Below are 12,974 nucleotides of genomic sequence, written 5' to 3' on the forward strand. Positions count from 1 at the left end.
TTTTACTCCTCTTTTCCAGTTTGGATTCTTTTTGTTTCTTTTGCTTTTCTGGTTGCTGTGGCTAAAAATTCCAAAACTATGTTGAATAATAATGGTGAGAGTGGACAACCTTGTCTCATTCCTGATCTTAGTGGAAATGGTTTCAGTTTTTCAACATTGCTAACGATGTTGGCTGTGGGTCTGTCATATATGGCCTTTAATATGTTGAGTTAAGTTCCCTCATGCCTACTTTATGGAGGGGTTTTTTCATGCCTACTTTATGGAGGGTTTTTATCATAAATGGTGTTGAAGTTTGTTGAAAGCTCTTTCTGCATCTATTGAGATGATCATATTGTTTTTTACCCTTCAGTTTGTTAATATGGTGTATCACATTGATTGATTTGCATATATTGAAGAATCCTTGCATTCCTCAGATAAACCCCACTTGATCATGGGGTATGATCCTTTTAATGGGCTGTTGGATTTTGTTTGCCAGTATTTTTTTTTTTTTTTTTTTTTGTGGTACGCGGGCCTCTCACTGCTGTGGCCTCTCCCATTGTGGAGCACAGGCTCCGGATGCGCAGGCTCAGCGGCCATGGCCCACAGGCCCAGCCACTCCACAGCATGTGGGATCCTCCCGGACCATGGCATGAACCCGTGTCCCCTGCATCGGCAGGTGGACTCTCAACCACTGTGCCACCAGGGAAGCCCCTGTTTGCTAGTATTTTGTTTAGGATTGTTGCATCTCTGTTCATCAGTGATATTGGCCTGTAGTTTTCTTTCTTTGTGACATCTTTGTCTCATTTTGGTATCAGGGTGATTATGGTCTTGTAGGATGAGTTTGGGAGTGTTACTCCCTCTGCTATATTTTGGAAGAGTTGAGAAGGATAGGTGTTAGCTCTTCTCTAAATGTTTGATAGAATTTGCCTGTGAAGTCCTCTCTCTGGTCCTGGGCTTTTCTCTGATGGAAGATATTTTTTCACAGTCTTAATTTCAGTGCTTGTGATTGGTCCGTTTATATTTTCTATTGCTTCCTGGTTCAGTCTTGGAAGGTTGTGCTTTTCTAAGAATATGTCCATGTCTTCCAGGTTGTCCATTTTATTGGCATATAGTTGCTTATAGTAATCTTTCATGATCCTTTGTATTTCTGCAGTGTCAGTTGTTACTTCTCCTTTTTCATTTCTAATTCTATTGATTTGTGTCTTCTTCCTTTTTTTTCCTGATGAGTCTGTCTAATGGTTTATAAATTTTGTTTATCTTCTCAAAGAGCCAGCTTTTAGTTTTATTGATCTTTGCTATTGTTTCTTTCATTTCTTTTTCATTTTTTTTCTGATCTGATCTTTATGATTTCTTTCCTTCTGCTAACTTTGGGGCATTTTTTTGTTCTTCTTTCTCTAATTGCTTTAGGTGTAAGGTTAGGTTGTTTATTTGAGATGTTTCTTGTTTCTCGAGGTAGGGTTGTATTGCTATAACCTTCCCTCTTAGAACTGCTTTTGCTGCATCTCATAGGTTTTAGGTCATCATGTTTTCATTGTCATTTCTTTCTAGGTATTTTTTGATTTCCTCTTTGATTTCTTCAGTGATCTCTTGGTTATTTAGTAGTGTACAGTTTAGCCTCCATGTGTTTGTATTTTTTACAGATTTTTTCCTGTAATTGATATCTAGTCTCATAGTGTTGTGGTCGAAAGAGATACTTGATACGATTTCAATTTTCTTAAATTTACCAAGGCTTGATTTGTGACCCAAGATGTAATCTATCCTGGAGAATATTCCATGAGCACTTGAGAAGAAAGTGTATTTGTTGTTTTTGGATGGAATGTCCTACAAATATCAATTAAGTCCATCTTGTTTAATGTATCATTTAAAGCTTGTGTTTCCTTATTTATTTTCATTTTGGATGATCTGCCCATTGGTGACAGTGGGGTGTTAATGTCCCCTGCTATGATTGTGTTACTGTCGATTTCCCTTTTTATGCCAGTTAGCATTTGCCTTATGTATTGAGGTGCTCCTATGTTGTGTGCATAACTATTTACAATTTTTATATCTTCTTCTTGGATGGATTCCTTCATCATTATGTAGTGTCCTTCTTTGTCTCTTGTAATATTCTTTTTTTTTTTTTTTTTTTTTTGCACTACGCAGGCCTCTCACTGTTGTGGCCTCTCCTGTTGTGGAGCACAGGCTCCGTGTGCAGGCTCAGCAGCCATGGCTCATGGGCCTAGCCGCTCTGCGGCATGTGGAATCTTCCCGGACCAGGGCACAAACCCGTGTCCCCTGCACATGCAGGCTGACTCTCAACCACTGCGCCACAAGGGAAGCCCTAATATTCTTTATTTTAAAGTTTATTTTGTCTGATATGAGAATTGCTACTCCAGCTCTCCTTTGATTTCCATTTGCATGGAATATCTTTTTCCATCCCTTCACTTTCAGTGTGTATGTGTCCCTAGGTCTGAAGTGGGTCTCTTGTAGACAGCATATATATGGGTCTTGTTTTTGTATCCATTCAGCCAGTCTATGTCTTTTGGTTGGAGTATTTAATCCATTTACATCTAAGGTAGTTATCAATATGTGTGTTCCTATTATGATTTTCTTAATTGTTTTGGGTTTGTTATGGTAGGTCTTTCCTTCTCTTGTGTTTCCTGCCTAGAAAAGTTCCTTTAGCATTTGTTGTAAAGCTGGTTTTGTGGTTATGGTCCTGAAATCTGTTAGCTTTTGCTTGTCTGTAAAGTTTTTAATTTCTCCATCAAATCTGAATGCGATCCTTGCTGGGTAGAGTAATCTTGGTTGTAGGTTTTTCCCTTTCATCACTTTAAATATGTCCTGCCACTCCCTTCTGGCTTGCAGAGTTTCTGCTGAATGATCAGCTGTTAACATTCTGGGGATTCCCTTGTGTGTTATTTGTTGTTTTTCCCTTACTGCTTTAAATATTTTTTCTTTGTATTTAATTTTTGATAGTTTGATTAATATGTGTCTTGGCATGTTTATCCTCAGATTTATCCTGTATGGGACTCTCTGCACTTCCTGGACTTGATTGACTATTTCCTTTCCCATATTAGGGAAGTTTTCAACTATAATCTCTTCAAATATTTTCTCAGTCCCTTTCTTTTTCTCTTCTTCTTCTGGGACCACTATAATTTGAATGTTGGTGCATTTAATGTTGTCCCAGTTGTCTCTGAGGTTGTCCTTGATTCTTCTCATTCTTTTTCCTTTATTCTTCTCTGCAGTAGTTATTTCCACTATTTTATCTTCCAGATCACTTATCAGTTCTTCTGCCTCAGTTATTCTGGTAATGATTCCTTCCACAGAATTTTTAATTTCATTTATTATGTTGTTCATCATTGTTTGTTTGCCCTTTAGTTCTTCTAGGTCCTTGTTAAACGTTTCTTGTATTTTCTCCATTCTATTTCCAAGATTTTGGATCATCTTTACTATCATTACTCTGAATTCCTTTTCATGTAGACTGCCTATTTCCTCTTTGTTTGGTCTGGTGGGTTTTTACCTTTCTCCTTCATCTGTTGTGTGTTTCTCTGTCTTCTCATTTTGTTTAACTTACTGTGTTTGGGGTCTCCTTTTCACAGGCTGCAGGTTCGTAGTTCCCATTGTTTTTGGTGTCTGCCCCCAGTGGGTTAGGTTGGTTCAGTGGGCTGTGTGGGCTTCCTGGTGGAGGGGACTGGTGCCTGTGTTCTGGTGGGTGAGGCTGGATCTTGTCTTTCTGGTGGTCAAGCCTGCGTCCGGTGGTGTGTTTTGGGGTGTCTGTGGCATTATTATGATTTTAGACAAGCTCTCTGCTAATGGGTGGGGTTGTGTTCCTGTCTTGCTAGTTGTTTGGCATAGGGTGTCCAGCACTGTAGTTTGCTGGTCGCTGAGTGGAGCTGGGTCTTACCGTTGAGATAGAGATCTCTTGGAGACCTTATGCTATTTGATATTACGTGGAGCCAGGAGGTATCTGGTGGACCAATGCTCTGAACTCAGCTCTCCCACCACAGAGGCACAGGCCTGACAACCGGTCAGAGCACGAAGACCCTGTCAGCCACACAGCTCAGAAGAAAAGGGGGAAAAAGAGAAGAAAAAACTAAATAAAATAAAATTAAGTTATTAAAATAAAAAATTTAAATAAAATTAATAAAAATTAAAAAGTAATAAAAAAGAGAAAGAAAGAAGGGAGCAACCAAACGAAGAAAGAAATCCACCAATGATAACAAGCACTAAAAGCTATACTAAAAAAAATAAAAGTACAGACAGAACCCTAGGACAAATGTTTATAGCAAAGCTATACAGAAAAACTCACACAAAGAAGCATACACATACACACTCAAAAAAAGAGAAAAAGGAAAAAAATAATATATATATATGTATAAAAAAGAGGAAGAGAACCAAATCAATAAACAAATCTACCAATGATAATAAGCTCTAAATACTAAACTAAGATAAACATAAAACCAGAAACAAATTAGATGTAGAAAGCAAACCCCAAGTCTACAGTTGCTCCCAAAGTCCACTGCCTCAATTTTGGGATGATTCGTTGTCTATTCAGGTATTCCAGAGATGCAGGGGACATCAAGTTGATGGTGGAGATTTAATTCACTGCTCCTGAGGCTGCTGGGAGAAATTTCCCTTTCTCTTCTTTGTTCGCACAGCTCCTGGAGTTCAGCTTTGCATTTGGCCCTGCCTCTGCATGTAGGTCACCTGAGGGCATCTGTTCTTCGCTCAGACAGGACGGGGTTTAAGTAGCAGCTGATTAGGGGGCTCTGGCTCACTCAGGTTGGGGGGCGGGGGTACAGAATGCCAGGCAAGCCTGCAGCTGCAGAGGCCAGTGTGACATTGCAACAGCCTGAGGTGCTGTGTGTTTTTCCGGGGAAGTTGTCCTTGGATCACAGGACCCTGGCAGTTGCAGGCTGCACAGGCTCCCGGGAGGGGTGGTGTGGCTAGTGACCTGTGCTTGCACACAGGCTTCTTGGTAGCAGCAGCAGCAGCAGCCTTAGCACTTCATGGATGTCTCTGCTGTCCGCCTTGATAGCCGTGGCTCACGCCTGTCTCTGGAGCTCGTTTAGGCGGTGCTCTGAAGCCCCTCTGCTTGCACACTCCGAAACAATGGTCTCTTGCCTCTTCGGCAGGTCCAGACTTTTTCCCGGACTCCCTCCCGGCTAGCTGTGGCACACTAGGCCCCTTCAGGCTGTGTTCACGCAGCCAACCCCAGTCCTCTCTCTGGGATCTGACCTCTGAAGCCCGAACCTCAGCTCCCAGCCCCCACCTGCCCCGGCGGGTGAGCAGACAAGCCTCTCGGGCTGGTGAGTGCTGGTCGGCACCAATCCTCTATGCGGGGATCTCTATGCTTTGCCCTCTGCACCCCTATTGCTGTGCTCTCCTCTGTGGCTCTGAAGCTTCCCCTCCACCCCCCGCCCCACCATCTCCACCAGTGAAGGGGCTTCCTAGTGTGTAGAAATCTTTCCTCCTTCACAGCTTCCTCCCCAAGGTGCAGGTCCCATCCCTATTCTTTTGCCTCTGTTGTTTCTTTTTTATTTTGCCCTACCCAGGTGTGTGTGGAGTTTCTTGCCTTTTGGGAAGTCTGAGGTCTTCTGTCAGTGTTCAGTAGGTGTTCTGTAGGATCTGTTCCACATGTAGATGTATTTCTGATGTATTTGTGGGGAGGAAGATGATCTCCATGTCTCACTCCTCTACCATCTTGAAGGTCTCCTCCCAGAAAAAGATTTTTTAAATAAACAAAACTGTGCAGACACTGTCTTGATTACATACTCAAAAGACTGATTAAGGGAGATACAACTCTAAAGTTAAATCACAGATTTTATGTGGTTAAAAAAAAATCAGCTTGACAACACCAAACATCTTTCAGAATCTTCTGGGATTTTAAACTTTCTCTTGAGAGGTCTAGGTTTTTAAAATTATTTTAAACATTCTGATTATTAATTAAAATGGGCATTTATATCAGTGATATCAGTTTTGGTATATATTTAGTGCTGACATACTCTTTCCATGAGAGAGTTTTTATTTCAAAAATATGGATTAAAAATGACATAATCATAAATCTTAAAACACTTCATTTATGTTTAACAAGAAATAACTTCCCAATGATTTGCTTCACAAAAAATAAGACAAAACAGTAAACTAAACAAAAAAAAAGCAATAACAGTTCCACTGGGAAACAAAAATGACTTTCTTTTCTAAGTACTAAGACAATATCTATACGATATCAAATACACTAATGAGACAGATGTCATAATGAGGATAGAAGGCCTGTTTTTCTTCTTTCAAAATCCTGGTGAAGTCACCAGTGAAAGGAAGTTGCAAGGATAAAAATGAGTAACTCATCTCTTTATCTCCTTTTCATTTTCTTTCAAAATATTTTTATTGTGTAATATTAGGCCTAAGTGGACTTAAGAGATTTATAAAGTATAATGATAAAACAAACACCATGACTCTGATTCCTGATTTCATGTGCACAGAGAAACACTGTTAATGCTATTTGTGGAATTCTTTTCTCTTTCCTTTTATTTATTTTATTTATTTATGACGTTTTAGGATTGGGGGCAGATAACTGGTTTTCTGAAATAAGAATCTTTTCTTCTTGAGTAACTGATCCAACAAGTAATACCTCAAAGGTAGTGAGCTACATGTTGTGAGGTACAAGCAGATAGGATGGGGCAAGTGTTAGAAAAATAATTTGCCAGATTATTTCAAATTTCTTAGTGGCCCAAGGTTGAGATTACTAATTGCTATGGCAAATTTCATTGTCTTTTCCTATTGGTTTACCCTGCAAAGCGTGCTCAGAATCAAATTTCTTTAGTTCATAAATATTAAAATTAATTATTTCCATATGTGAGGCACTGTTTTGGGTGGTCAGTATATAAATAATATACTGTAATAAATGAGAGAGACAAAGCCCCTGTCCTGACAGTGCTTACATTCAAGTAGGGAAAAGCAATTGAATAAAGTACTGAAGAGATACACAATATTTAAAAGAAAATAATGGAATGATGTGTTTTTATATTGGCAGAGTTTATATAGTAAAATATCCAACAAGACATTATATTAGTAATTTCCCCTTCTACCTCTTGCTCTGTTTTTCTTCAAACATAGTATGTTTTTCATATTTACTCATAAAGAAAAAATTAAATATACCTTTTAGACAAAATAGCACTTTCTCTTATAGACAAATTATACAATGTGTAAATAACCTCAGAATTCTGAGGAGTTTTGTTACAGGTAAACTGAGTTTGAATATCAGCAGTCCTTTTACACCGATTCTCAGAAAAGTTGGTAAGGTTGTCTAAGTGGAATATTTTAAATGACTTGTAAAGACTGTCGAGGAAAATAAAGAGCCTTGTTTACTCATGGATGCTGATGAATCAATTTACCCCTGAGGCAATGATATTAATATGTCACCTCTATAGATCGTCCTAGGTGATTTGGCGTATATAAAAAGCGGGATACCCTTTCCTTATTGATTAGACTAAGCTATGTTAAAATAAGCCTCTCTAATCAATTTTTTAATCCAGCAAAAAATAATGGAAAATATACTAAAACATTTTCTCTGTTTTAAAAAATATCAAGGGGAAAGTTAGTCCTCATCAACTGCTTTTCTTTAGCGTAGTTTCCATGCCTGGTGAACAATGGAATAGTTAGGCCATCTGCTGGTAAGTGGCAAGTAGGCAACGTTTTTCATCCAAACTCAACTAAAGGCACCTCGGTGGTATTTCAGGGACTTAAGGAGTTAATTAACAGAGGTCTTGTTTTGTTTTGTTTTGTTTTTCCCTTACCCACATTAATTGGTAATCTTTCACTTTAAATATTTCCAGTCACAGTAATTTACCATCATAACTTTAAACCCTTCTAATTGAGGGGCAGCTACAACAGGAATATGAGACTCTAGTGCTTGCACCATTTATGTATTCAACTAATATTTACTGAAGGTCTGTTCTGGAGAAGGCAGCATTTTAAACATACAGCAATATACACAACTTCTTTACCCTCACAGAACAAATATTCTAGATGGGCAGGTGTTGCGTTAACTAGTAAAATAATTAAAAAATAATTTTTTCTTAAAGAATGAGTAAACCAAGCTAGAGTGTTTCTTAGTTTATAGTAGATGCTGCAGTGTTTCAATCTGGTTTCTAGAGAGAAAGACAAGGATTCTTGAATTATTTTTCTGGAAAATACTAACTTATTCTGTCAGCTGATGTCAACCAAATTGAATCAATGGTGCTAAAATTTACTTCTGACGATTCCTGGCCCTTGTAAATTTGACTGACTCTAATTTCAGTGATCTTCCCAAATTGTAGCAATCCATGGAAATGATATATCCCTGTAACTAGGGATTGTAAGCAGACTTTCCTTGAAGCAGTAGAGACTAACTCTCCTTTCAATGTGAAGGGCAGAACAAGACATTCCAGCACTGAGGATATCTGCATTAGGTCATCCCGAATATAATTCATCGATGTTACTGCTAAAGCTTCTGCTAACACAACAGAACCTGTTCTCCAGGTAAATTGAGGACTTCAATTTTCTGGGGACTTCAATTTGGCACCATTCCCAGGATCATACTCTTTCTCTCTCATACACACACACACACACACACACACACACACACACACACTCACACAACCAGCCTTATAGGTTCATTTCTAGTTCATAGGATCCTGCAGCAGGAACAAGTTATCTAATTAATACCCAAATTGCCTAATTAATACTCAAATCATCCAGTTAATATCAATTCTAAAACCGTCTTATTTTGTTGCTGTCAACATCTTCCTTCACGGGATTCTTTACACTCTAGCCCCTATTCCCATTGTTCTCTATAGATTTCATTCACAAACATTTCACGTTTCATCCATATAAGTTCATAAATCTCTTCATTCATTTAAATGGCATTAAACTCACTGCAAATCTTTACTGTTTGATTGCAATGGGCTTGACTCACTTTGGGCTTCTGTAGCCACTACAATATGCCCACTGAGAGGAGACAAGAAGGAGGTAGGGTCCCCCAGGAGAATTTGTCCCTCTAGTGATATTTACATATTTAAAGGAGAAATATTTTATAAGAGGAGCCAACTTCAAATATGTCCTGGACTGCACCTGAAATTAAGAAGTTAAACCTATGGGGTTTCTTCTGTTTTTGTTTTTGTTTTTCAGTGAATGAGGTACTGAGCCAGAAAAGATAACAGCCACCAGAGTTATCCTCCTAAAACAGAAATACAGGACTTCCAATGTCCCTGCATTGCCTGTAAGAATGCAGGCAACCTTTGGCTGCAGTCTGCATGCATCAAGCCTGTCCTCCTAACTGGTCCCTGGCATGGGAATAGGTAGAGAACGTCTTCAAAGCAAATATCTTGGACTCAGAAAGAAACCTTTGAAAAGAAAATCTTACTCCAAGGCAAGACCATCTGGCCACAGTGGTGGAGAGTGGGGAATGGTGGAGGAACGGCCTCATGGGAAGAATGCAGCTGCATTTCAAAACAACTAGGGCAGAGTCTCTGGACAGTGATGCAAAAATGCATCCAGTTTTGTGGGGTATCGTGTGTAGGACCAGGAGTGCTTGCGTTGCTGGAACTAGCGACAATGCTGCTGCTCTGCGTTGCCAGTTGAAGAGTTGCCATGGTTAGAATGTGGCTTTTATTGACTTTGAGGGTACTGGTCAATCTGAACTATGAGAAGAGCAGCCTGATTGGTTGAGAGCAATTGCCTATATCTTACATATTTCCCAACGCTTTACACTCTTCTTGACACATATGTTCTGCCATTAAATCACTGTATGACTTTGGGTAAAACATTTCACCTCTGTGAGCCTCATTTTTTCTGTTAGATAGAGATGATGACAATGCCTGTGTCAGAGTAGTTCTGAGAATAAGGTGAAGTGATGTATATGAATACATTTTGTGGTTCTTAAAGCATTAGACAGATGTAAAGTATCAACGGTTGGAAAGCTGTTTTGTACTACTAATTCACATAGGTATCCACACATTAACATTTTAGTGACTAAAACAGAATACTAATTATTGTATTGATATTCTTCTAATCAACAAAATAAATAACATCACTTGTAAGGATATATATATATGCATATAAACACACACACACACACTGCCCCCCCTAGGACTCAAAGTTATTTTCAGTTTGAATTGAAAAAGAAATGTAGATCATAAATATTTTGATGTTTTTTGCCTTGCCCACTTGTACAAAAGTTGACTACCACTCATCTATAAAAATAGGTCCAAAGCTATTAGTGGGATACAAGATAACTGCAAGTTGACCTACTTCTCCGTTTCATCTTGCTAGATTACCCTCCCCTTTTCTTACTACGTCCTCATCAAGTACAGACCTCTAAATTTTATCTAGTCTGTGTTCTCTTACTCTTCCGTGCCTTTGAAAATGTCAAGCCCTACTTTGAATTTCTTGTCCACTTTTGTTTATCTCTTTAATAAAAAAATTTCTTCTCCTTCAAGATGCAATTCATGTCACTTTCTCTGTGAAATTACCCCAGTTCTCAATCAGTAGTGGAATGTCCCCTTCTTTGTAGCCCTTCATATCCATATTAAATATTAAGTGTTATTTTATAAATACTTATAAGTATTTAATATAAACCTTCTCATTTAAATAAAACTCTTAAAGAGTAGGAATATTTTTATGTACGTCCTTGTATCCCTGTACGTAGCCTAGTGCTTAGCATTATTACTATTACTATTTCTACTATAGTAATTTTTAACTAAATATACATTAAAAAGAAATGTTCTAGGGACTTCCCTGGTGGTGCAGTGGTTAAGAATCCGCCTGCCAATACAGGGGACACAGGTTCGAGCCCTGGTCCAGGAAGACCCCACATGCTGCAGAGCAGCTAAGCCTGTGCACCACAACTACTGAGCCTGCACTCTAGAGCCCGCGAGCCACAGCTACTGAGCCCGCATGCCACAACTACTGAAGCCCCCACGCCTAGAGCCCATGCTCTGCAACAAGAGAAGCCACCACAATGAGAAGCCCGCGCACCGCAACGAAGAGTAGCCCCCACTCGCTGCAACTAGAGGAAGCCCGCGCACAGCAATGAAGACTGAACACAGCCAAAAATAAATAAATAAATTTAAATAAATAAATTTAAATAAATACATAAATAAAATGAAAAGAAATGTTCTAGTAACTCACTCAAAGTTTGAAGATGAGCCTCAATTTTATTTTTTCTCTCCTTTTTGTTCAATTGTGGGAATAAAAAGACAAGAAAAGACCTTGAAGGAAGATTCATATGGCTGCCAGGTACATAGTCTTTCCAAAAGTACTCTTGTGAAGGCAGAGTACTTAGTCCTTCCCAGTATGCAGAGAGGAATGACTGAGGCCAAAGGGACAGAGAGAGTGAAGAGTCCTCATGGTTGGGGGGTGACATTGGCCTGTGGTTCTCAGTTGATCTAAATGGGATGGACAACAAGGTTAGTGAGGGTCCATGAAGCTCTGACATAGTGACTGTGTTTCCAAAGTGGAGTCCATTAAGAGACAAGGATAATTCAAGCGAGTGGCCAGCTAGTGGACAGTTTTGATAAGCGAACACTGTCCACAGCCCTAGAATGCAGCACAGAAGGCTAAGACAAAGTTTAGTTCTGCACATAGACAAATTCTTGCAATGCAATGAGAGCAGAATATACCGATACCAGATTGTGCAAGCAGGGGAGGGATGCAATGAAGCAATATCCAAAATTGCAAAAGCAAAATCAGTATTTTAGAACAAAATAAAATATTTTAGTCAGAATATGTAACACATTTGAATCTGGACTTGAAAAAATATTCTTACAGTAGATTTCCCTTAGAAGCATTAGTGTCACAAAGAAAAAAAAAGATAATGATCTAAGCTAAGAAAGTTTCTAAATATCCATGACTAGAACGTTTTACCAAATCTGGGTGGAAAGATATGTGCAATTAGATAGTTCTTAACTTGGTATGCACGTGAGTTACCCTGAGTGCTAGTTGTACTATAAAAATAGGTAAGGAGTTTGGTAAAATTATATGTCATTTTCTCATAAAGTGTACAGTTTTTTAAAAAATGGCTTTCAAACCAAATAACCCAATTTGCATTTTATCAAAAAAGAAACACTCAATACAGGAGAGGTTGAAAAATTACAACCTTAAATATGACTTTTATGACTACTCAGAAATTACCTTTGATTCTAAGAGACGGTTACACAGCAGGTAGTACATACAGGACACCAAACCTGTGGAATTTGCTGCGTTTAATACACTTGGGCTGCAAAAGCGTGGTGACTACAGCACTGGCATTGGAACTTTGTACTTTAAGCAGGACTCAACTTAAAAACATATAATATAGCATATTATCCCAAATGGTCCTAAATGAGGTTCTCCAGAGGCAGAGCCTGAGACAGGGACTCAGGTATAGGTAATTTACTGAACACACGCTCAGGAGGATAAATACACTGAAGGATTGTATAGGACAGAGAGAGGGAAAGGGCCGAGCAAGGATATGTCTCACTTATAGTCTAGACTTGGCCTGATCCACTGGGGAGAGCAGGAGTCCTGGAGGACATACTAAAGTTTGCTCAGCTGAATTGCTATGCCTTGAGGAGAAGGGGCTGGACATTTCTATCCATTGTGTTCCACATATTTCAGACACTGGTCCTATGGGAGGAGGGATGTGGTTGGAATTTCTCAAGCATACCCAGGCCAAGGACATTTCTCTGGAGATAGAAGCCCTCTGAAGCACATTCGCAGCACCTGTGGGATGAGTGCTGTGAGGGCCCATTGAAAAGAATCTGGGCTGAGCACCCCAAGCAACTACTACCAAAATCCAATGTACGTATACCGGATTTAAAATGTGAACATAAATTTGCTTTTAATGTATTCACTCAATAAATATACACATATAAATAAACACAAAGAATTTAGGGCCAAACATTCATATATTAATTAACTGCAAACATTCTTTAAGCAGGTGAAACTTTACAAACCATCTTATTTCCATTTTTGTTGATGCAAGAAGTTCTAACTTAAAT

The sequence above is a fragment of the Stenella coeruleoalba genome (genome assembly GCF_951394435.1).
Source record: "Stenella coeruleoalba genome assembly, chromosome: 4".
In the NCBI taxonomy this organism is placed as follows: Eukaryota; Metazoa; Chordata; class Mammalia; order Artiodactyla; family Delphinidae; genus Stenella; species Stenella coeruleoalba.